The sequence below is a fragment of the Chamaea fasciata genome, unplaced genomic scaffold (genome assembly GCF_029207755.1).
Source record: "Chamaea fasciata isolate MVZ Bird 193981 ecotype frontalis unplaced genomic scaffold, bChaFas1.0.hap1 SCAF_3, whole genome shotgun sequence".
Lineage (NCBI taxonomy): Eukaryota > Metazoa > Chordata > Aves > Passeriformes > Sylviidae > Chamaea > Chamaea fasciata.
In genome coordinates this window covers 38,540,002-38,566,457 of record NW_027094088.1, presented here as the reverse complement: position 1 = coordinate 38,566,457, position 26,456 = coordinate 38,540,002, and the positions used below count along the sequence as shown (strand labels likewise).

Below are 26,456 nucleotides of genomic sequence, written 5' to 3'. Positions count from 1 at the left end.
TTCCCCCTCCTGCTTACAGCCATTTCCAAAATCCACCATCACCGGCTCCTTGCTTAGTTCTACACCATCCCCCTGGTCCAACTCCACCTCTCTGCAGGAGAAAGGGCTAGCAAGGATCTCCTGGGGGACAGGCAGTGAACAGAAGGGGAGGAGGAGATGCTATTTGGCAGATAGGAGTGAGGGAAGGGGCACTTCATGAATTATTATTGTCTCTTGAACTGAGTTTAATTTAGCCCCTAGGACCATAAGCTGCTTTTGAGCTACTGTTAGGCAGTGCTCTCTGCTTGTACGTGTCAAACACATGGCCCCTTTCCAACAAGGGCCCCAGGCAGAGGTTTGTGAGACAGTTGGAGTGAGCTAGAGTTGAGGAGCTGTGGTATGCCAACAGATGGGCTGGGATGAACATCTTATGTCAGAGATTGCTCTCCAGAGGCTATTTCTAGCCTCTTCAGGCCTTTTGTGTTGCTGGAGGGCAATGGAACTACAACATAACACAAAATTAGGCCTGCTAGTTCTGAATGAGGAAGGTGTTTCCAGCATTTGGGAAGCAAGTGCAAGTCAGCAATCTCAGCATTGGAATGATAATTGTCCTGCAATTTGACTAATTACCATGTGTGGCAATATAGGTGCGCTGTGACAGCATTTTTTAATGCATGCATTAGTGTGCAGCTATGCCACACAGCAACAAGGCTTCATCTGTCTCACAAACTTCTTAAAGTTTGCAAATAAAGTTAAGCACATCCCACAGTTTCCTGCTGACTCAGGGAGAGATTAGTTACAGCATTAACTTAGCTACACCAAGGTGCATCTTTATTCCTCGGAGAAAAATTGCAGGGCTGCCTCTTGCTTTTATGTATCGCATTCCCTACATGTAGAAAGACTTTGGTGTCCAACCTTTCCTCTTCACTAATAAATAAAGTGTATAAAGAGAATAAAGATAATAAAATAGAGTGTAACTGTTTAAAGTGACAACGATGAGAAAAATACATCTCTGGATGCTCGGAGATATGTAGGCACCAAATTCCCGTTGAAACTGGCTAGCTAAAAAGCACTCCTTCACTCGGATAGCTTCTGCACGGTCTTTGGTTACATCAGCATATCACCCCTGCAAGGAAATTTCGCCCATGCTCAGCAGTTAATTAGGACTATCTAAGCCTGTCAGACTTGACTGACTCGGCTGAAAAATATTTAGGTATTTAAGCGCTCCCGGTTTTCTGGGTTCTTAAACCTTTTCCCTGTTCGAGACAACTGCTTTTCAGCAGAGCCAAGGCCTGCGCTCTCCCCGCCTCACCCCAGCTAGGAAATAGCGCTTCCTGCATAAGAAGAATGAACCATTTGGTTGATATTTTCAGCCCCGGGCGGAGCGCAGCGCCCGGAGCTGGGCCAGGAAGGCGGGATGAGGATGGCAGGGCGAGAAGGGAGAGGGCGCGGATGGACGCGGGGCCGCAGGGATGCTGCTGCTCCAGCCTCGTTAATTGGCCTCGCAGGCTAGCTGAGCACCGCAGCGCTCGGCCGTGGTGATGCAGCTAGTTACAGACTGGCAGACAGTTTTTGGCATTTATTGGTGGCCTGTGACACCTAAATTATCATAAGGTCAGAGAATTCATTGAACCCGAGCAGCACTTAAGCACTGTTAGACTCGTTTGTGGCTATTCAGACCAAACGAGTTTTTCAGAGGGAGGCTATTGGCTCCAGGTAAAAAATTAATGCAAAGAGCACAAAAAGAAAGCGAGGCTGTTTTAATAAGCTTACTGCTGTAGCAGGGATGGGCAGGAGATAATTCCAAACAAGCAGCTTGCTGTGCCAGCTAAAGGAGTCCCTGGGAAGCTGATAGGAGATAATAAACAAGGAGACACCCTTGCTACATTTTTTTTCTGCTGGCTTTCCTCTCTTTCCACCTATTGCGTGTATCTTACTGATCTCAGAGCACTAGGCTGCAACAGCCACCTTTTTAATTTTGGTATCTTGAGGCAAGCATGACACCGAGTTGTTAATAACCTCACCTGTCTGTGCTAACACAACCACTGCCTTTTTCACTATCCCAGCAGCAGCAGGAAATCAGCAAGAAAAAAAAAAAAAAATCCCCAACAGCCGAATGTAGACCCAAGAAACATAAATCAGCTACTCTTGGAAGGCGATGTGGAAGCCCAGGAAGTAAGAGGATCCTCTCTAGGTTGCAGGAGGAGTGACCTGGTCCTGGGAGACAGCCAGGATTACCCCTTCTGCCCTGCTACCGGAGCAAAGGGGACACGGAGGAGGCGGAGGGAGGGACTACAAGGGCACAGACAGTGGAGGATGAGATCCCTTTGCTCTGAGTGAAGGGACATACACAGCTGACAGTGCGAAGGCGGGGATAGGTAAATGACAGGCTCTCTTCCAAGAGCAACAGCAGCTGAGTCAAAACAAGCACAGCCAGAAACACGAAACCCTGAAACCCCGCCCCCGCACACTCGCTCACATATATACACACATCATAATTCATGCTACATCAAAGCAATGATTACCACAGCTTTCTGGCTGTCTATTTCTGTTTATTTATGGTGCATTACGCATTTTAATACTATTCTCACACAGCGGCTCAGCTGCCACTGTTCTGTATTTGGGTGGGGAAAAAAACCAAACCAACAAATGGCTGTAGCCTATAGTATGTTGTCCCCTGGGAACAAAGGATGAACAAATGCTCAGCATCTTCCAGGGAGCAGTGATTCGGAGTTATTAATAGCATAACTCCCCCTTCCCAATTCAGTCTAGCTCATGGCTACACACTTCAGCAAGGGGTGGGAAGGGTGACAGCGGGTAGGGGAGAAGGGCTGGAGATGTTTCTGAAGTGACCTGTTAAGCCCAGCTGGCTTCAGAAGCGTCCTTACATCGTCCTCTGTGTCTGTAATTATGTCTAGCTCTGCAAGGTAGGGGGTGGAAGGGAGTGGGCAAAAGTTTGAGATCGGCCTGAGGAGAACCACCAAACTCATGTCTTGCTTGAAGCTTGGTTCGAGTTAATGGTAAGAGATCACCTACTAAAAACACTGCCTGCTACAAGGTCACAGCTCATTCCCTCTTCTCCCCATCCTCATAAGGTAAGAACACAGGGACCTGACTTTATTAATTTATTTAAAGAAATGACAGCCAGCTCAGACTAACTTTAATGTACAAGATTTATTTCTCCTTGCTGTCAACCTTACTATCATTTTCCCTTGAAGCCTGACTTCTCATTACCATTACTCTCCTTGGAAAATGCAAGTCATTTTGTTTATGCCATGGGAAAAATATATAATCTCTTTAAGTGCATTGACAGTATCAACATAAAACAAATAATACTGAACAGGACAGGCAGCAAAAACAGTGCCAACAGTCCCTGCTGTGAGAGACACACAGACCATTGCTGTGCACCTCCTGCTGTACCCTAGTGTGTAGGAGTGACACTTCTAAAAGGCTCTTTTTACATCCCTTAATAATCCAGCCATCCTTGTAAGTTCACTGCAGGCACCATGCTACCAGCAGAACTTTTGCTGTAATAAACTGCTCTTTTATACTCCCAGTGATAGCATCCATGAAACATGCTGCAGATATATCCAGGACCCCAAAGCCCTCACTGCACAGGGTAGGGGAACTGAAGCTGTGCCCTTGGTGCCTGTTTACCTTTGCCCTTAACTACGAAAAGGGAAAGAAATACCATCCTTCCCATAATTTAGTCACTAACTTTTTTCTAAAGGGAACCTCAGCTCAGAACAAAGGGTCTGACAGTTTGTGAGGGGTCTCTGTCCAGAAGAAATAACTCAAATAAAAGAACTATTCTTGATGGAAGAAAACTGCAGGCACTGCTGGATGAAGTCATACCTCAGCCAGACAGCCAAGATTGAAGGGTCCCATATGAACTTCTTGTAACCCAGTCCCTCCTGCCACCCTGGTTGCAAAAACCATTGCAACAAGAAAGGATAGCCTGAAAGGGCTAAGCCTTGCATCCCTTCTTTTTCCAAGCTACTACAGTGACATGTATGTTCCTAATTTCACAGAGCTGATGAACTTCACTAGGTTATGAGCTACTTTTATACATATACATACACACACACAATGGCAAGGACAGATTGCATTCCAAATGTTGAACTCAGGCGCAGATATAAAAGGAATCTCTACTCATGCTGATCAGACTACACTAGATTTACAGGGTAAGGGGTGACAAAGTGTGACAAAGTGTCTGAGTGACAAAGTGTCTGGATGGGATAACTTAGACAGAGTTAAGTTTCCTACACACTTGTCCCCTGCTCTATCTACATACTTCTGCCTCACCAAGTCCCCATCCCTTCAAAGATGTGAAAGTCTTCCAATGAAGAGAAAAGTCTTTGTGTGAAAGTTTGTGTGACAGCACCAAGGAGGGGAACTACGACAGAGCTCAAATGCCAGGGAGCCTGAAGGGGACATCACTATGGGGACTGGGGTGGGGGACACACTGATGGCCACTTCTTGCCAAGTCTGGACTATACCTGAAGAGGGGAAGTAAAATAGATGCTGACCCCTGTGAGGAATAACCCCTAGAAGAGGCACCTGAGAAGAGCACATCTGAGCATCCCAAATGCCCTCAAGGGGAGCTCTGGTGTGTGGGCAGAATTGGGTTTGCACTGGTCCTCACCAGGACTGCATTTCATGGGCCAGTTAATCCCAGACGGCATGTGCTAGCTGAGGTGGGGTGGTAACACAATCCACATGGAGGGATTTCATACAGAGAAAAAAATGCTGCTGCTATGCCATAGCATTTGTAATGGGTATTTTTAGCCCCCAGGCTCATTGCACATGGGCAGCAGCCACAGCACTGAGGAGCATGTGGTAAGAGCTCCAAGGAAGCTGAGGCGACCAGGTCAGCAACACAGGGCTTCAGCAACAAAATTAAAGTTATTAGGACTGTGTTTCACTGGAAGAAGACAACAGCTGAAAAGATTTGGTGGTTATAGGTAGTGCTCCTTGGCTCAGAAATGCAGTTGTAGACTAATTTTTTTGATGTTCATTTTACTATCTGCAGCTATAGTTCTCACATCACCGAAAGCTGTGGGGCTGGGTAAGCTGTTGTGTTCTCACAACTGACCTGCTCCCACTCACCACAGAAATTAGAAGCATCTTAGGCAGCTCTTTTGCTATGTTGCCATGTCCTGATGCTGTTGCAAATAAAATTTAAAAAATGTTTATTTTGTCCTCAGCTTAAAGCTGAGGTGTATAAGAGATGGGTTTATTATTTTTGTTCTGTTGGCAAATAAGGAAAAATGCCATTTTGATTACAGTAGATTGTTTTGACTTTCTTGACGGGGTAATTTGGACTAAACTATTCAACCCAAAATGAAATGTACGCTTCATTTTCCAGGTGTTTAGTTCTCTTGTTAAACTTTGTTTCCCTCTCATTTAGGTCACTTTTGAAATGGAAAATGTCATTTGGACACAAAAGGTCCAAAAGTTTCATTTGGTAAATGTCAAAACAAAGCTATTTCATGGGCTATTTTTTTTAAAGCACTATTCCACTAAAGACTGCTGAATCAAGAAGTTTCAAACTTTTTAAGATTGTTCCTTGTCATGACATTTTTGGAGTTTTTTTGACAGAAACTCCATTTCAGGAGAATTACATCTGCGAAGTTCATTTCTAATCCTAAACAGATTGTAAAACAAAAGGAAAGTAGAAGAACAAAATTAGAACATCAGCCCACTTTCACTCAGCTAAGCTGTGGCTTTTTCTTGCCACATGAAAGGACCCCCTGAGAGCAAGCAATAGGGATTAGTTGTCCTTGACACATACTGTTCTTTTTTGAAGAAAGGCGAGTTCTGAAGAAGAAGGGAACATGCAAGGGCTGAGGCTGGTCATAGTACTTTGTAGGACAATCCTGAAATCAGCAAGAAAGTGCTGCATCTAGAGATATTTCTGTCCTCTATCCCCATGACCGATTATACAGGCTTTGCAAACTGCCAATAGCTGTGTAGGCAGTGGCACTCCCGTCACAGGGAAGGTGTCTCGATTTTCTCAGAGATTTGTTTGCTGTATCAAGACCCTGCAGCATGATACCAGCTACCTCTCAAATCCAGACTTGCAGCACTTTACCGTAAGGTGTGAAGTAATCTGGAGTCCTGACATGACAATCCATATTCCCTACCCTGTACATAAAATGTTTTGTCATTTACAGCAGGAAAAAATAGGTGTATGAACATTATCCTGTAGCCAAGGCCTTTTAGTGACTTCCAGTGAGGAAAACTTATGATTAGAGATAATCATAAATGGTTGCCTGAAATTGGGTCCTCTCTCCTCCCTGTCCCACTCTTTCCCTACCAGACACACATCCCAGCAGTGATTAAATCAATGGGAATTAATCACATCTCGTGAAAGAGAAGTAGCCTATAGTTTCCCCTTTCTGTGTGACAGAATAATACAATTGACTTTGGAAATCATTTGTGATTTCCCTTATGACAAGCTTTTGGTCAAATAAGCCACTGTAACACACAGGCAAATCCGGAACTATTCCCTCGACTTCATCTTTCAGCTTTGAAGGTGCAGGCGGTGCATTCCCTGAATGTGGCATATCACAAACTAATCTCGGGAAAAGTCACAGCAATTTCATCTTAGACAATCACGGATTTCTTGCTGACCTAAAAACCTGAGTAAGGACCTGTGTTTTTCTCAATTCCGGAAATTTCACATCTTCAAGGAAGGGGAAAAAATGAAAATCCAGAGTGGCAAGAAGATCCTTACAAATTCTTCTGCAATATAAAAATTAACATGGATTAAAAAAAGAAAATCCCTCCCACCCTCCCTCTACCCTCGGTGGCCCATCATGAGTCATTTCAAGGAAATCTTTTTGGGGAAGCAGGAAAGCAGACCGGCTGCGGGCAGTGCCCAGCGCCGCAGCTCCTCCCTCTCTGCCCTTTCGGAGGTGCCGGTCCCAAGCCGGGACACAGAAAGCGCACGGGCATCGCCGCAGGGCGAGTGCCCTGTTCATCGGGCTGTGCCTGCATGGCAGCAGGGCTTGGCTTTGTATTTACTCCCTAAAGCACTCCTGCAGCAGTCACCTCAGCTACGCGTCTCATTAGGGCGCGATTAATTAATGAATGAGTGATGGCGCGGTGCTGCTCGGTAGCGCTCCGCACCGAGTGGGGCGTGCGGGCACCTGGGGGGCTCCCGAAGAAACAGCTCTGCGTCTGCTCACTGCTCAACCAGCAGGCAGCTCTCACTCGTACAGCTATCCCGACTGCCGCCACATCCTGCAGCCTGAAAACTTCCCTAGAATTTCCTGGCAAGAAAAAGAGAATGAAAAAAAAAAGCTTAAAAAAAAATCCCAAAAGCAAATGCAAAAGTTGATAACAAAGAAGATTAGTTCATCTGGAATTCAAGAAGGTGTGAAACATTAAAACCTTTGTTTAGGAAAATTAATAAAGTTTTTATTAAAAATTAATGGAAAAAACTAGACTCTGTTCTTACCCTGATAGCTATTAAACAAAATTAAATATGTGCCATTCTTCTCCCTTTAATGTGATTGGTAGAGGTTACTTTTAAGGTTAATTTTTTGCCATGGCACATGTGGATTTCAGGTGGTTTACACAGGATAATCACAACTGTCATTTCACCATGGTGACAGGCTCCTCACAGAGGCTGTCCAGAGAAATATCCTTCTCCTTTCCTCAGGGGGACAGAAGGAAGTGTGAATCCTCTGGCCAGAAACCATTAGTGCTCAGACTACCAGGTCAGAGCCATGTTCTGCTGCCAATGTACTGCACGGTCTTTAGTATGTCATTTAATATTGGAAACTTTGCATAAAATTGCCACTGGGATGTGTGTTTCTCCTCAAAATTAGGTGTGTATTGTGGAGTGATGAGTTACTTTCAAAACTTTCCTTTATTTCGAAAAAGTAGTCAAATCTAATCCAAAGAGGGGTGGGGAGGGGAGGGGCAGGGCGGGGCGGGGAGGTGAGAGGAGAGGAGAGGAGGAGAGGAGGTGAGAGAGAGGAGAGGGGAGGGGAGAGGAGAGGAGCGGAGCTCATTTTGTGTTTCTCATAGAATTGTGGCACAGTTTAGGTTGTATGGGGCTTGGAGGTCTCCAGTCCAAACCCCACTCTCACATTGGTCTTTTTTCCCCCCATACTCAGTCAGAATTTCACCTACTATGACTTGATCCAAATGCAATTAGCACCTTTCTCTGATGCAGCAGCAGCCACACAGCAAGGCAGCCAAAGCCCCATGCTCCATTACTGTCTTTCCTGAACCACCTCCCTAGATAATGTAAGCCCTTGGAAACCCACTGTGCTGAAGAATCATGTTTATCCAGGACTGGATGGTTATGTGTGACAGGGAAGTCTGGTCTTTCAGAGAGGCTGGGGATGCACAAAAATCCTCTCAGACCAGTTCCAAGAAAGCACCCAAAGGTTTATCTCCAACAAGGAACCTGAGGTAGGCAGATTCAACCCTGGGGTGCCACCTGCTTCCTCGGCCCTTTTGAGAATCCACTGGGCTCGTTGGCTGGAAGTCTCTTGGGAAAGACACAGCATTACTTCATTTCCAAGATGCTTGAACATTCTGTCTGACTGTGGCCTTTATCAGCCTCAGCTCTTTATAAAGTTATTGTTCACATACTGTGGCTAATTCCCTTTGCTGAGTTTCACAGCAAATACAGCTTCTTGAATACTTGTTATGCCAACTCTGTGGATGCTGGATTTGCACGTAAGGGAAAAAATACATGGATGGATAGCAGGTAAATAAAAAGTGAGAGCTACTCAGCAACAGCTCTGGACATGTGTAGGCATTTCTGTGTGGTATCTGGTTTTGCTGGCAAAGCAGGAAACTGTGAACATACTTAAGGTTAAGAAAATGCACATGGACAGGGCGTGATATTTTGAAGAGTAGCTTGACTCAAACCTGTGATTAAACAAAAAGGAAACAGCACTTGAAAACCAAGTAAAGGATCACTAAGATACTCAGGGACTTGGAGGGAGAAATCTGCTTTCACTTTTCCGGGCAGTTTGCCTGTCAAATTATGAGCTTATTTGTGGTGCTAAATGCTTTGCTTGTGTCTCAGAAAAATACAGGAACTGCTGGCTTTTTTTTTTTCCTCCCCCCCAGTAGAAGAGAGAAGTCGTTAATGATCGCAAAGGTTAAGAAACTGGCACCGTCAGAAGCCAGCACTCCTTTATGTATTCATCAGCTGGGTTCTGTGTGGGCTCCCAACATGAAGAATTCCCCACTTGACTTCTTGCCCTCCCCAGAGGCATCTCTGCATTTGCCTGTGTGTACACACAGGCGTCAACCTGCTTTTATAGGAAGATTAGTTTGCAGAGATACTGGGCCAAAACTATAATACAGGTCAGCCACAGGTAGGTGTTCCAAAACAAACATGTTTGTTTGTTTGAGCTAAACCAAACCCTGAATTGCACTATATACCCAAAGATTTCAGAGATGTTCAGTTTAAGCACAGGCTCTATGTTTATACGTCTGTATCTCCTAGACCTGTATAGAGGTGGTGTGGTCATGGCCACTGAGCACCCAACCCATGTTCCCCAGTATGCCAGCAACAAATCCCAAGGGGACTGTCTTAGGAGTGAGAGATGACTGCCCACAGTTGTTCCTAGAAGACTTTGGGTCTCAGAGTAATGTCAGAGTTTATAGAACAATGTCATGCAGAGATTCAGCTTCAGAAAGGGCTGTGTGAAACTCAAAATTGAATACATCCCTATTTAGCATTTTGCTGTCTCTGAAGCCACAAAATGCCCCATGGCACTTGGTAAACCTCTGTCCAGTTCATCAGGACCAGCCCTGATCCTCCTCAAAAAGCAAAGAGGAGTCCACTCCTGCTGCTCTTGTGTCTCCTCTGTTTTGGCATGTGCAATGCCAGGAGCAGGTGCGAAGACTCAGAAGAAACACAGTTACTCCTCCCTTTCTGCCCTGTTTTTAACCTGCTGCTCCTGTTGAAGGGGTCTCTCTGAAATGTGAATGTGTGGGCAGTAACCCTGTGGAGGTGCTCAACCTCAGTCCTCCCATGCAAAATGGTGAAGACCCGCTGGACCAGGTCAACAGTTCATCTCCAGTTTTCAGAGATTTTGTTAGAGGATAGGTGAGTGCATCAGCTTAGAAAATTCTATCCATTGAGAGCAGAAGGTATTACCTGCTTATACAATTGCATAGGCAATTAGGTGAAATGAATTTTCCTCTACAGTGGTAACCAGAGAAATCAAGAATCAACTCTGCCTGATTTTCCATTCAAACTTCTCTCCAAGGAAGCACATGAGGGGAAAAATGGAAAAAATAAACTTCATCCTAAGCATTGTAAGCCTTCTCCCTATACTTGGTTTGCCCCTTTCCATTTCTGTTTAATTTAAAATATTCATACTTCAAATAAAAAAAAAAAAAATTAGAAGGAGGTATGAAGCAAACTCATTAAAAATACAGGTGAAATTTCAGTGCTTGTTTGTGGAACCGAGTACAGAAAATGAAAAGGTGTTCTGGCAGAGAAAGAAATGCATTTATTGAGGTATCATGCTGTAGCAGTGCACGAAGGCCTTTAATGAGAGCATGTCCCAGTATGCTAAGTAGTCCTTATCTACATGGGAAGTTACATTTTGTGACACCTTCTGAAGTCTAAAGATACAGAGACAAAGCATAGTAGCTTCTCTTTTACCAGCAGGAAAAGTAATGCACTGAGAAGAGATCAGGCCTCATACCTCAAAGCTGAGAGCAAAGAAACTTCAAAAAGCTTGTTTTGTCTGGCTTACCCCTGTGCTGCAGAGCTAGGAGGCAAGTGCCCATCTCCTCAGGTACATGCCAGCACCTAATTAGATGGCAGCTCACACATCCTCTTGTTCATATCACCTGTACACTATTCACCAGGACACAGAGTTTGCTAACTGAAAAGCCTCTAGCATTCAGTTTGTGCTAGATAAGTAATAAAAGCATTAATGGACTAAAATATTAACATAAAAGACTAACCGTTGTAATTTCTTCTGTGTATGATTCCAGCTAACAGCATCTTCTTTTCTCGAAGGGACACTGCTTTGAAAGGATCAAGAGAAGCTCTGCAAAAGAGGGAGGAAAGGACATTTATATAACAATAAGACTTTTCCCCCTTAATTTTCTCAGTTGGCTGTGCAGTCTTCTCCCAACTTTGCTCACACCTCTTAATAAAAACATTAAAAGGATAAGCATAGGCAGCTCCATTTCCAGTGACAGGGTGGGTATGAGGCCAATGACAAACTTCATTTCATAAAACTTCCCTGCTGAAATCTGCCCTACCTGAGCATTTATCAGCTTCTCTGCTTTATCGTCTAGTTAAAATGGAAATAGCCCATCTTCAGCTCTTTAGTTATCAAGCCATGTGGATGACAATGTCAACTGACACTAGTTCTCATAAGCTAAAAAAGCTGCCCTGTGGTAAGCAGCAGTGAGACCAATCAGATTTAGTTAGTAATATTTCCTGCTTCAGAAACGATAGACATACATGCAGTTGAAATTAAACTTCACTGGCAAAGATGAATTGAGAGAATAGCTGGATAAAAATCAGGTTTCTGAATGAAGGACCAATGGCTCAATTCTTAAGTGGCATTGTCCATCATGTTTTCTGGTTGTGTTACACAGACAGAGCATTAAAAACTATGAAACAACATTACCAAACCTATTCCCTGAGCCAAAAAAAAAAAAAAAAACACCACAAGAGGCAGGCCTGCTCTTGGTGCTTGCACAGTAATTGTTTGCATCACCTCCCGCCAAAAATTCTTCCTCTCATCTTTCAGCTTGGATGTGTTCTTTAGAATTCCTGCAGCGTGCCCAGTATGGCTTTGAGAAAATATCGCACTCTCTTATCCTGTATTTTTATTCCTGTCACCCACCAGCAGCTTTCATTTCGCTTTGCTTGCCTGGCCACCTGAAGGAAATGCTTACAGTCTTTCAAACCAGCTCACAGTGTTTGACTGTGAAGGTGTTACATCAGTGCTAAACCAGTGCACCATCAAAACAGAGCAAGCCAGCTAATGAACAGGCAAACTCCACATGCTGGGTTCATGCCGGTGACTTTGCTATGCTAATGCTGGATATGACGGAGACTTTCACTGGCTTTACTGTCTCTTGTGCAGTTTTATTTTAGTAGATTTACTCTCTAAAGATGTTAAAAGAGGAAAAGCCTTTCCTCCTGCCTCAACTTTCCTTGTAAGAGGGGTTCCAGCTAAGAACTGTCACAGAGTGAAACAATCATTTATTCATGTATAAACCTCTCTTACAGCTCTCGTGACACTTGCTTTTCCTTGATCCTTCTATGAGGAAGAGACTGAGGAGGAATGTTGTGACACTCTGTGTCAAGTACTGTGGCTAAGGGTCCGCTGCCGTTTCTGGCTCAGAGTCCATTTCTCTTAAGCCAGATGTAGAAAAGCCTGGGGAGCCATTGAAGTCAGATGGAACAGCAGTGCCAGAAAAGCAAGTCTGTTCCTACAGCTCATCTTCTGGGGTTCCATGCTGTCCCCAAGCCACAGATGGGTGGAGAGCTATTGGATCTTATCACGTATGAGTCTCATGGAAAAGCAAACCTGCAACCTCTCAGCTCCCAGAACAGAGGCTGTCAGAAGAGCAGAGCTCTGAGTGAGCTGTTAGCTATTTGTTCTCCCCAGAGTTTTGTATTCCAAGGTAACTCTGAGCAGTTCTAGGGCAGTAGAGCACCATTGCCAGGAGCTAAGATGGTCCTTTTCACAGGATGCTGAGGCTGAGTCAGAACTTTCTAATAAAACAGAAAGCCAGGTCCTGCAGGAGAGGCTCGGAAACAAAGAAGCCTTTGAAGTGGGAGCAAACAAGAACAAATGAGACACAGTCCAGGTGGCAGAAGAGGATAAAGAATCCTGAAAAATAATGAACACTCCAAGAGTGAGAGAAAGGTCTGTCAGAAGAGAAGGAAAGAGAGACCAGGCTTAGAAACAGGAAAAAAAGAAGTCTACAAAAGCAGGGGACAAAGCGTTAGGAGCCAAAAGGGGCTGAGTAGGGCACTGAAATGAAAGAGACCGTATTATGAAACTTGAAAACACAGGTAAAACATAAAAGCCCACAGACATTCTATCCCAGGTAACTCCACAGCTGAGGTTTTGAGGTTTCATAACACAGGGTATAAAATATTTGACCTGGTTATCAAGAAATTTAAGGAAAAAGTCTTAGTCACTATTTTTTTCCAGAAGACATGCCTATCAGTTTGAAATACAGGAGTGCTACTGTAAATTTTTCAGGGTTTGTTTTGGCTTTCTCCTGGTACTCTATCACACCCAAATTTGATGGTGTTGCTTCAATATCACACTTTTTGGTGGGTAGACAGCCTGTGAAGTGAGAGAATGAAATCATATTGTATCTAGCTGAGGCATGTAGTTGCTTGGAGTATTTACATTGCTCTGAAAGGGAGATGATTACAGAGGGATGGCATCATACAGACCCATTTGACAAATTAATCTATTAAGGGACAAATTTTAAGTCCAGATCACAGGTCATGACCTTCTAAAGTTCTTCGTCTGCATTTAAACATGTAAAAAAATGGACATATTTATACTTCAAAACTTATCTCCAGAATGAGATGAAAGTTCATTTGTGAATGGTAAAGGTTTATGGTGAATCCTGAAGGTCACTGCAAATTAGAAAGCTGGATTCCTTTTTTCTCCATCATGTGCTGTTAGTCCCTCTAATTTATACTCTCTCCCCACTACGGATTAGCAAATAGATTAATTTTATTTAAATGGGTTGTCAAACACAGCACAGTCAGCTTCAGCTCACGTTTCAGCTCAAGAGCAGAAGCAGCCCATGCTGACAGAAAGCCACACTACCAGTAGATCAGAGCTTTCAGTCAGGACCACGGGGAGAGCTTTGATGACTTTACAGTTAGTTCACTACTAATAAAAAGTCACTGTAAAACGTCTCTCCGGCATCCCCACTCTCCCCTGCCTTCTACCTGTGGGCTCTGTCAATTCCGATCTCTGACTGTGCTCACTTTTCATCTAGATTAGGCAAAAAGAGAGTTTTTGGGGAGGGGTGGATGTGTGCACACCTGTGTGTGTACACACAACACATGGTTCGTGAGCCTCCACCTGCCAACAGCAGCTTTTCATTCTCAGCAAGACAAACCCACAGTGGAGTTGAGAAGTCATTGCTGTTAGACCATAAAAGGGCCAGTTCAAATCTCTCACTCCATCAGAGCATGGTATTCCCCCTGGTAAAGGTCACTTGGGAGAGAAGATTTAAAAGCAATTCAATACTTGAACTTAACCAAAAAGCCAAGCAACTTATTTACTATGCAGCGACCCTGCAGTGACCTCATCCACAACACATGCAGCTCCCACTGGCATCAGTTGATGTCATGAGTACAGATGAAGAAAAAGGACTGCTGTGATAGGGAAATACAGCAGGAACATTTCTGTGGTTTAGTTTTACAAAGCCTGTATGCATCTTTCAATCACTTTTTGTAAACATTAATAAAGTATTGTGTGGGGCTTTGAATTATGTGCTTTTATTTCCATGCAGGCATTTCTAATGCTATTTCTCAAGGCATAGCAAGTAAGCCACAGACACCAAAGACATGGAAGACTGGCTCAAGCTGTGCTGTCTTGTACCTTGAACAGGAATGGTCACAGTGATGCTCTGAAATAAATTCCACTCTGAGTGATCATTTACTTAAAAGTGAGGAATAAGCAATTTTTCTTTTCTTTTTCAAAACACTGGAGGCCAAAGGGACAATTTAGAACTCCACTTACACTTGATTTTTTCAGTTCCCAAGAAAGCAACTAGTTCAGAAGGTAAAGAAAAAGCTGATGATCTACATCTCTCAAAGACACACTGTCATTATCAGCATTGCAGAACCACTGCATGAATCACTGTTTTGTGTCACTGCTTATACACAGCTGTGCTGTCACTGTGAAGAATTTTTCTGCGCATCAACATCCAAATCTGGATTAAAAGGGAAACCCAAACAAATTCATCTATTTCCTTCATGATTCACTCCTTTGTCACCATCATGCCCACAGTGCAGGGACAGAGAAGGAGAGGAAAAATAAAACCAGCAACCCCAAATTATGGAAAGCTGAGGTTGTTCCACAGCTAGAAAACAACCATAATGTCTTGCTTGACTCTGGGGTTTGTAATGTGAATTTTTAAAAAAGATGATCCCTGCATTTGCCCAAACGAAGTTTATATTTCTAGTATAAAATGACCAAACCGCCTGCCTGATGTAAAAAGCTATTTTCTTTTTTTTCCCTCCTTTCCCCCCACCCCACATCATTTGAACAGCACTTGCCTCCGGTGCCTCAACAGTAGCTATGACTGTGTCTTAATGAAAAAAGATGTATAAAATATTACCATAACCTCAGAGGCATGAGTAAAGCCCTTATTAGAATTCAGGACCTACAGCTGGAAGGGGGGCTCGGGCGGCAGATAAAGTTAACTATTGTTAGCTCACAAGTGGCTCAGACTTCCTGGCAACTGCAGTGAATTACTCAACCCTTTATGCAGGGTTTCAGAAACAGTTCACTGTTTCACAACAAAAAAGGCATTCAGGCTGGGAAAGATGGTCTCCCAGGGCTCTAGAAAGCTAGCTTTAAGACAGTGAATGGACACTGGAGCCTCCTAAGTGAATGACCACTGTGGGAAAGGGTGGTGATGTCAGCCTGAATGCATTTCCAATGGTTTTGTCCCACTTTTCATTGCTTTTGCACTCTCCTTCACTCTTTTTCTCTGCCTCAAGCTGTCCCCTTCCTGTTCTTTTCAGGCCATTATATTAAAAGTTTACAGCTTGCATGCACACGAACGGGAGGGCCCGCTGCAGCATTGCTGCCATGGCAATGCTTCTCCACACTTTTGTTTCATATTAAAAAAAAAAAATAAATAAATAAATTAAAAAAATTGGGGAGTATGGGCAGTGGGGGGAGCTGAAAAGAAGAAAAAGCGAGAGGTGGAGGGACAGGAGAAGAGGGAGGGTCAGCATCCTGCAGCTCAGAGCTGGGGCTATGAGATGGGTGAGGGGAGAAAACTGGGAGCACTAGGAGGGGAACTGATGAAAGCAGCAGGGATTTGGGGTCCTTTGAAAAACAAATTTGTAATCCTTCACACTGCACATGTTTGAAAGGATCGGCACTTTTGAAGGCCTAGAGAAGAATTGGAATAATGTTCTTAGCTAAGCCCTCAGAAAGAACAGAGACATGCTTTGGAAAACATACCCAATTACATAAGTTTATCAAAAGCTTTGAAAGGCTCCTCTGTCTACGACCAAAAGGGGGGAAAAAATAGCGGAGAAGTGAAAGAGGGAGAAGACTCCTAAGTGCATTTACCCATGGTAGCGGGGGAGCAGCAGCTAAGCTGACATGCTTCAAACCGGTGTGGCCCACCATCCCAGACCTCCCCGTTGTCTGCAACATGCAGGATTCCAGCAACAAGCCCTGGAAAATGCCTGTGCAAAAATCAGATGGACTTGTAAGTAACATGGGAATACGGAGCGAGGCACTCGACATGCACTCGCTCCTTGTAAATAAAACCATGAGTCCCCTGCCAGCAAGCCCACCTGGTTTGCTTCCTGCTTTCCATGAAATACTTGCTATTCATATGGATAAATGCATGCAGGCTTGGCTAAGCCTGTCCTGAGGCAAAATTATAGGATAACAGCATTGCACAGAGATAGAGCATTACAGTTTAGCCCATACTAAGTTCTCAGTATGCCAGGGTTTTTGTTTTTAATGTGTCTAAGAATGCAGATGTACGTGCTGCACACACAAGTGTGTGCTAGCAGCAATCCCCTTGTGAAGGCTTTCCTTCCCTCTGCCTGAGCTGCAACCCTATTGCACTGAGATTATTTTGCTGGTGCATAATTGGCACAAATTCCTAATCCTGCTGCAATAATAGTAGCAGAGCCCAAGACAGTTTGATTTCCCATAAAACAGGTAAGGAGAGACTTCCGGCATCACCTAAACTCTTTATTTCCATCCTTTCTGTTACCCACCCCCAGCCAGGCAATATTCCTGTGCAGCCAGAGGTAAAAGCACAGCACAGGCAATGTGCTGTAGTTTTTCCATAGGGTAAATTCACTAAGATCAGCCCTGTACCCACTATGAGGCTCAATTCAGTAAGCTTTCATCTGGTAAGACTTACGAACTTTGTCTACACTGTGTTTTTATTGTATAATAATTCTTGAGTGTGGTAAAAGACACAGCTTTTTATGCTTAAAAAGGAAAGCTCTGTGGCTGTCTTGTACTAAACACGGGCTCCCTTTCTCGAGACGGGATTTAGCAGGGAGGTACCTTCACCAATCAGCTGTCGTTTGGATAAAACCAAATCAAACCTTTATGCCATAGCTTAAGAGGGCAAACACAAACCCGACCTTTTTGAAAACTATCAACATGTGCAGAATCACCTGCAGTTAGCCTCAAAATATGAAACTCCTTTTTTGACCTGATGAGGAGAATATGTGCGCCAGAGCTCCTGAGTTCTTCTGAAAGTTTCTGTCACGAAGATGACCCACTAAGCCTATTTCTTATCAATCTTATGAGATAAAGTGTGGGACATTTATTTCCCTGAGGCAGTATTTTCTCCTTTTGTTTAAAAAGTATCCAACAGCTTATCTTGTTCTGCTTCCATTTAGCAGGGGACCTCAGGTCTCAGATCTTGTCCATGTAGGAAAAACCAAAGACCAAGGAAAGCTTACGAGGCTGTGATTTTGTGGGTGCTTCAAGTCAGCCCTGGACACAAGTTGTGCCTTTGCTTGTGGAGGGTAGGCTTATGATTCCTGCTGGCAAGACAGTCTCCCATGAACCACCCCCAACTGTGAAATCCACCCTTAGCCATCTTTTGCTCCCTGGGCTGCTGCAAATAACGTTAATACAAATGTTCCAGTTCATTATAAACAAACTCTCTGGTTTCAATTAACTCACACGATGCCAACAGGAAAGTTCCTTTTTACAGAGTTCAGCCAAACTAAAAACCAGCTGGTTATACAGGTGTTTCAGCATCATCAATCAAGTGGACATGTCCACTGAGAACTTAGGGGGTCTCTGTGTCTCCACAGCTGCAGGGATTGAGGTGGTAATTCTTCGACCCTCGTGCCATTTACCTAAATTATTAATCCACTGAAGATAAATAGGTGTTAAGAAAAGCATCACCAGAATTTTAAACTGCCTGCCTGACGTGTTTTCTCTCCTCAGCTTCCCTCCACTTGAGTCATCTACCTTCTCCATTTCATTAGTTCTCTTCTGGTCTACAGGTTTCAATCAACAATTTTAAAAAGATTTGTCAATGTAAAGAGTTGAAAAATGAAATTACTTTTCAGGGCTTTTTTAAATATACTAATAAAAAAAAATAAAACAAAACAAAACAAAAAACCTACAGGGCACAGCTATTTTCTTGGTCACCTCGAATTTCCTACTGTGGTTCTAAGTATAATGGGCCAGTTGCTTCCAAGCCCTATGGAGCCCCCAGGACTCTGCTGCAAGGCCCTCCTCTGCTACCCAGCCCTGGCTCAATTGAGCAAAGCCCACACAGAAAGCGATGCTCTTTCTTGGGTAGAAACATCTCTGAAGTGAAGCTATCCAGGAAAGATCACCTAGAAAAAACACTGCTTCCACAAACCCCTACAGAAAAATATTTTGCTCTGTTTAGAAGGCCCTTCTCTGTTCAAACAGCCTTGGATTTTCCACAAAACTGCTGTTACGTACCAACAATTCCCTGCCATGGCACTTGGGAAAACCTCCACTCTGAAGCTGTGAGGTGTCATCTGCAGCAGATGTTCTTCTGTGCCTCAAGGGCTCCAGAGATGTTCATTCAGTTTTGGAAGTAAACGTATGACTAAGTAGAGGTTAATGTTCTGAGAATTTGAGTTACAACAAAATTTTTCACACAACTTTACTGCTATATGAAGTTTCAAATTTTATGTTGTTACTTTTTAGTCTTGATTTTAGATTTAAAAAAACGTGTGGAACTGTATCAAAAGACTGCAGGACAGAAGGATCCGTCTGCTTTCAGCTCTGTCTGAAGGTTGTCTATAAGTCAGACTGTTCTTGCCTGACACCAGGCATTTAGTAAGCAACCAGCATCACCGTTTTATTTCCCTAATCACAGAAAGGTTCATACCATTATGGAGTTCCAGTCATTTAAGATATTGGTCTAAGAAAGACAGAATGTCTCAGCTAAATTTTAAACAGCTCAGTGAAATAGCCTATGAAGTTTGAGTTGGATAAAAGTCATAGGAAATAAACAGTTTTGAAGGCAGAAGGCCAAAACAAGATTTAAAAGGCTTTTGAACTCTATCCAGACAAGATCAGGGGAAATTAAAATTATTTTCTAAGAGCTGGATCCTGTCAGGTATATTTTAAAGTAGTCTCCTGAAACCTTCTTTCTATGCGTCAAATCTCTCACAGCTTTGCTGTGAATGTGGTTAATGAGGTTTTGAAAAGAAAATCTTTAGGATTACAATCTACCTTCTTTTCCTGATGGCACATTGCTACCCCCTTGGATCTAAGTTCTTTACAGACACTGTTAAGTTTATTCTGTCTCCCTCCCTTTCTTTACCCTCTAGGAGCTGAGGAAGCAGGCTTTCTCAGTTTTCCATCAGGAGCTATTAAAACCTCCTTCTGGCAAAGAGTAAGTCTCTGTCTGTTGTCTGCAGCTACCTTCACTTACAGAAGGCTTTTCTCCCTCTCCTCTTCCTGGTTTTGGCTGTGGTGGAAAAGTTTGACCTCCCCTCTAAGCCTTTCCCTTCTTCCCTTTCTCATTCTTTAAACTCTGCACAATACTCTAGCTGATACTTCTTTTCACCTCAGCCCTTCTTGCCATCTCTTATTTTTCCAATTTCTCTCCGTCAGCCTTGCCCTCTAATTTTAGCTCTGGATTCTCCTGGTTCTTTACATCTCCATCTTTCAGTTGTGACATCAGCCTCAGTATCAATGAGCTTCCTTGATCTGCAGCTTCATGTTCTGTTCCCTCATCTTTTACCACATGTGTAGCTCCTTCATAACTCCTTGCCCACAGAAAGGACCATCCACTTTACTTCCTCTTAGCCAAACACTGACGCTTCCCCTGCTCTTACAGCCCATCTACCTGCTATAAAATGTTTTTAAGAGGGGTTCCTGAAATTGCTTCTGGTTAGTTGCATCTGTTTCAAAGTTATATAGAAGGGGGAATTGTTATAAAACATTTCAAGAGGGGTTTCTGTAATTGTTGCTAGTTGTACCTGTTCTAGAGAAGTTTGATTGATGCGAAGGTTATAAGTTGCTGTGACACTGTATGGGTAAACTGCTATGTAACAAAGAAAGGGGGAAAAGATCTAGTTCACACAGGTTACATCACCCTGAACCATGACTGGTGGACATGAAAGACCAATCACTCAATGCCCTTGGGAAACGATTGGTCAGGCATGATGCTTCTAAAGACCAATCAGAGCCCTGACAACTAACCAATCAGGAAGAGGATCCAAAATGCACCAATCAGGAGGAACCAAAGACGATAAAAGGGATTGTTAGGCTTTTGGGGTGGGTGTGGGTCTTCTTCGGAATTTTGAGGGTCTGAAGCAGCATCCAGTGTAGTGTCACACTGTTTTTGGATTTATGGCTTGCTGAGAGGAACCTGGGCTTATCATGGGGTTCCACTCCCAGTGGTCAGTTACAGTTGAATAAACAAGTGCCTTTTTTATTTTTTTTATCCGAGTTCAAGCCTCATTTATAACATACCTGTCACAGATGCTTCACTTCATGACACAAACCCTTATATGACCTTTCGGTAGCTTGCTCCTCAGCAGTTTAGTATCTTGACTCCTCTTTCACAGTAAGTCTTAGGGGGAAGAAAAAAAAAATGCAGCTTAGTAATCTCATAATTGTCAAGTATTTCACACTTCTGGCTCTCTCAGGTGACTTCAACCTATCTCAAATCCTATTTTCCCTAGGCTTTTATGTCTTTTATCTCTTCACTCTTCTACTTTTTTTTTTCTAGAAACTGATCATTTCTGATAAACTTCAAATCTCTTGTATTATTCCTCAGATCCCCTTCTTTCCTGCTTCTTCCAAGTATACTTGGAAAATCCCAGCCACACCAATTTTTACAGTATTTTTTGTTGTTTCTCAAAACAACCTGAGGTGAAAATTTTTACTGTTATATCATCATTGATGCTGCTGTGTCGGTGTTTTAATGTAAATTAAACTCTTTTGATAACCCATATTAAGATTAATTTTCTGTGGTAATGCAAGAATTATATAATTGAACTAAACCAGAAGTAATATTTCTCTTGTTGTCATTCTTCTAAGCACTGTCCACACAGACAATACTCTGGATGCAGAAATTCCTTCATTAATTCCAAAATCTAGTTTCTGGCTCTTTTCCTTCTATTGGTCTATTTCTCTACCTTGTGTATGTCTTGGTCTCCAGAAAAACCTCATTCCTTGTACAAATATCTCACTACCAAAGTTAAGGTCTTGCTCTTCTTTGATCTTTCCATGGCACTAGGAGTACTCCTGAAATGCTTGGCAGTTAATAGCTGATCATTGATTTAAGTAGGAAGTGAGAAACCTGAATATTTTATCGGATCTGGGCCATGGTCCCCCCTTAGGGAGCTTTTATCCACATAAACTCAGAGTAGCTGAGTAGAATGCAAAAGTGTCTGACTCTGCTTGAGGCATCTACAATACAAGTACCGCCAGACAATGTCTAGTTTCATGTTATATGAATAGACAAGGAGAAATCAAGTCAATTCTGCTCTCTCAAGAGTTTCACTTCATCTTGGGAGTAGAGGAAACACCAGACTTCCTCCCTTGCCCCAGGGTGACACAGAATGATGCAATCCCTCTGATTCTGGAAAACCCCTGACCAGTTGGCACTGTCTCTCCATGGAGCAGTCTCCCACAGCTCCTACTTTGGAGTTCACTCATGCCTAGGGCAGGGTGTGCAGATCAGAGCAGCCAAGGGCCTATTCATCAGGCACACTGGAGCTGGATGGTAAGACTTCACACTGTACCTGCTAGAAACCCTAAATTCATCAGAAAACACAGCATCTCCAGCCGTACAAAATACTATTTGCATGCTGGATGAGAGGCTGGAAGATGATGACATTTCACTCTGCAGTTGGCTGCAGAGTGCCCTGACCACCAGGTATGAAAGCACTGCCCATTATTGCTCAAAATCAAGTTGTGTCACTGTGCAAAAAGATAACTGAAGTGTGGGAGAGGAGCAGCTCATGGTTTGTTTTTCTTTTAGCAGTAGTACTAAACTGGGGAATCCTGGCCTGAGATAGGAACAATTTACTGGAAACAGCAATGAGGTAAGAAACCTAACAGCAACATACTAGTAACAAAAATGTACAAAGAGAGGGTGATTTACATACAAAATGCCAAACCTGGAATGATTGAAAAAAAATGGCGGACAGACCCTTTGCCCACCATGCATTCCCAAGACTGTAAAGGAGTGCCCTTTCTTCCTGAAAGCAAAAGAACCCCTTTCCCCTCAGCTCCTGGCAATGATTTAAGGTGGTATGGAATAACATTAGAGTTTTGGCCACACCCACACAGATACAGACTCTGCCTCTGCACAGATGCTAAAAACAATTAAATTGTCCTTGGACAAAACCAGACACTCTTTTTAGTCTTTTATGTCTGACTGTTATTCTGTTAGTTTTATCACTGCCTTATTGTACAATAAAAGCCCTTGACATTTTGATCGGTAACAACATTCAGCATTATTTATTGGTTATATTTCTTTGGGTTTTTTCATGAAAGTTATAAAAAAAGTTTAAATATTAAAGAAAATCAGGCAAAACCTTACTCCATGTCTCACTTCTGAGGGTGGATTTTTGCAGTGGTAAATGCATTAGAAGCATCTAGAGCAAGCACTTGGTCTCATTCACTAGCTATTGGAGTTTCTTTAATTCTGTGTCATGTGGCAAAACTTTGCTGATTACTTGGAATCACCAAGAGCTGAAGTTTCAAATGTGCTTGCCTTCAGTCACACATTTCAGGACTTAGGGGACTTTCTCAGTTAGTTTGGTCCCTTTAGCATCAGAACTGTAAATGAAGTCAGTTAGACCTTTCGATGGTCATCATCTCCAAAAACATAGCATCATTTAGACTTCAAATATCATGTTGCACACTAGTTTAAAAAAAAAAAAACAAAAACAAAACAAAAACACAACTTAGAAAAAAAAACTTACACCTGTGACAGAATCACATTCATTTTCAGAGACCTTTCCAAGAGAAGGGTTAGAGGTCACAAAACACGGTTCCTCAAGGGATGGATGTGGTCCTAAATTCCCTTTACACACACAGAGAAAAAAAAACACTTTATTCCATCCTCATATTTAAAAAACATCCTTTTTCCTTCATCTCAGAAAGTGTGGTCACCCATCTCTTCCTCTCCATTGTACTCCTGCAAAAATCATAGAAAAGGAACAGGAGAAGCAGAGACTAGAAAAAATCTATTTTGAGAGGGGGATAGAAGGGTGGGAGGTAAGACCAGGCAGATATGACTTCTTTACTCTCTGGCATACTAATCAGCTGCAAATTCAAGACACACAGGAATGAAAAATCTTGAAGAAAGTGCTATCAGTAGATTACCCCAGAAAGTAAATTTAGAACTATATTCAATCAGCAGGACCATGAGCTATCAAATATATGGGACCTTACTGGGCGCTGCTGAGAAGGCTAAGCATCTGCATTCTGCACAGCAGTGCACACCACCAATCACATTTGACTGGCAAACCCTCTCAGTAGAGAGAGAATACCATGTCACTGAAATGCTCATAGCAACCTTTTCAAACAGGGCCATATAAATAATTGTGGCAAAGAATAGATGCATGGATAGACAGACAGATGAATGTCTCATGTCTATAGAATTAATTACAAATTTGGATAAAGAAGCATTTCCTGTACAGGTGAGTTCATAGCCAGTCTGTGGGATGGAGAAAATTTTCCTTGCTGCTTGCTGAAAAGCCCCCACCAAACCAATTAACCAACCAAACAGAAAAACGCCCCTTTTTAATTATTTCTTAAGGAACACATAAAACCAGTTTCTGATTAGAAGCAAGCCAGATTCAGCTAAGCAATGTGTATAATATGAAGGAAAAAAATGTGCTTCTCTTTATGCTGACATAATTCACATTGCCTATTAACCAGGACAGCAATATATTTAGGAAAAAATGAGTAAGAATCTTTTATACAACAAACAATGACTTGTGAAAATGAGCCACAGGTGAGACAGGAGAAAACAAAATCCAAGCAGTTAACATAACATTTAATACCCAAAGATACATCTTACAGTGTTGGAAAAACCATTACAGTTGCTAGCATGAAAAGCCCAAGGAAGACAATGACAGCAAGATCACACATGACCCTCACGAGTCCCATGCTGAGGTTTGCATTTTAATGCTTCAGAACACCCATTTGCTTGAGCCCCAAGGAATCTGTGCACTGGAAATGGAGTTTTATGTGATGAAAGACAAGTAGACCAGTCATGGTTGTGAAGAAGTTCAGGGAGCAGAAAGGCATTTCATGGAAATCTGATAAAAGCCTCCACTTTAAATCCTTCAGACTCAATGGAGCAGAGAAAGTCCTTTGGCTAGTGTGAGCAAAGAACTGGTGGTGCTGTGCAAGTGAAGTAGCCATTCATCACTGTGGCATGGGAGAAGTTGTATGAAGGATGAGAAAAGCCCTCCCAAGCACCCCAAACCCAGACTGCAATTATGTCAGGCATTTGACCTACTGAAACCACTGTTAGCCTCTAACAGAGGCACAGTTGTACAGCCAAACATTCACGATCTTAGTCACGAATAAACAGCTTCCAGTAAAGATGACACAGGTCTATTAGAGGAATTTGCACATTCCCTCAGGAATTGATGAATTTCTTTTGAGTCTTTATCCTCAGCCTTGGCTGCCAACTTCATCTTTACAGTTCTTAACCCTAATTTCCCCTGAGAACCTAATAAACGGAATATTGTCCCCAGTGATACGATTTTTCCTACTAGAGGAAATATGGCTTAGTGAGAGTTGACTAGCTTATGCTACAGATTTCCTAAATGGTTGATTTGAATATGTATATTTAAAAACTTGACCATGAACCTTAGTTTGGGGTAGAAAGGAAACACAGTTCTCCAATTTTTCCTTTAAGAAAAATAGTAAATGTCATACAAAATGCAATCCTAAAGACCTGATATACCGCCTTCTCTTTCCTTTAGCCTTTCTTTGTGTAATTCCTTTATATGATCCAGGGATGCTGGAAGAATAAAACTGTCCTTCCTCACACAGGAACCAATCCTGTCAGGCTAGACATTCTCTCTGGCTATGAAGCTGCCTGATGCTACTGAAATAAATAGAGTTATCATCATTTGCAGCAAAGGCAGGCAGTGTCAGGTTCTTCCCTTCCTAGGCAGTCTGCAGCTCTGGCTCAAAACCATAAATAAAGTGCCTTATCCTACGGGAAGGGAACTAGCACTGCTACTAGAACCAGTGAGCAGTGGTAGCAGCTGGAACCCAGACAGGCTGGGAAGGGATAACTCAGTGATATCCCTCATCCTATCCCTTCCCTCTCTCTCTCATACACACACCAGAAAAAAGGTGACAAATGCACTGTCGCCTGTTGCAGAAGCCCTCTTATTAGTGGGTAGAAATGAACCAAGACACAGACTTCTTGATATCACAGCATGAAAAGGGTCCTGGTTTATTCCTCTTTACAGCTTAGCCATCCTGACTCCAACTATTCACTGACTCTGGCTGCAGCAAGCTCCTACTGGAGGTTTCCCTTGAAGCCTCTGACTGCTGGTTACTTCCTGCTAGACTATGACTGCAGGGATTAGTTTGCAGACTCCGAATGCAGACTTTTACCTTACTAGACTGTGACTGCAAGTTCCAACAGCAGGCTCTAACTGCAGACCAAGACTAACCTCACAGCAGTGATTCTCTCTCCTCAGGATCCTTCTTCTTCATGAGCCTCTCATTCCTTCTTCCTCAAGGTTCCTGTTCCTTCATGATCCCCTTCAGCAGCTAACTCACTCCCTTTTATCATACTTACCTTTACTGGATATAGCCCTGACTCATCAGGGGTCAAGCTGTATTGGGTAATTAACACAGCTGTTACTTATCAGGGACAAGGTCACCTGTATTCCCTTCTCCTACGTCTGTTGATTGGATCATTTTAATTCTTGAAAGCTGGAACCACAAAAATGAGCTATTTAAAATCAAAAATTATCTATAAGACTCTTAGAGGGTTGTTTTGTTTTTTGTTTTTTTGGTTGTTTGTTTGTTTGTTGGGTTTTTTGGGTTTTTGTTCTTATTTTTTTTTTTATAATGACTTCTCTATCATCACCAAATAACTTCACAGTGGTTAGCTGAAATCATCTGGATGCTGGAATTATGACAGCTTCCATGAAATGGAAGTTATCTAGCGACGAATCAAATATTTCAGGATGAAAGCTCAAAACCAGTAGGAGACACCACATACCTGACTTAACAGGAGTGGACCACAGACAAAATTAAACACAG

The 26,456-nt window shown here is 42.8% G+C and overlaps 1 long non-coding RNA gene across 2 annotated transcripts; it reads right to left on the bottom strand.

The window, feature by feature from the left end:
• Positions 1-6,790: 6,790 nt before the first annotated feature.
• Positions 6,791-26,175, bottom strand: LOC136286745 (uncharacterized). Of its 2 annotated transcripts, XR_010719987.1 has the most exons (5): positions 25,859-26,175; positions 20,670-20,769; positions 16,287-16,405; positions 10,939-11,024; positions 6,791-7,256 (listed from the first exon to the last, which is right to left on the bottom strand). It is a non-coding gene; the product is annotated as an uncharacterized lncRNA (long non-coding RNA). The 2 variants fall into 2 exon arrangements; XR_010719986.1 differs by lacking the exon at positions 16,287-16,405 and having other exon boundaries at positions 25,859-26,159.
• Positions 26,176-26,456: the final 281 nt, after the last annotated feature.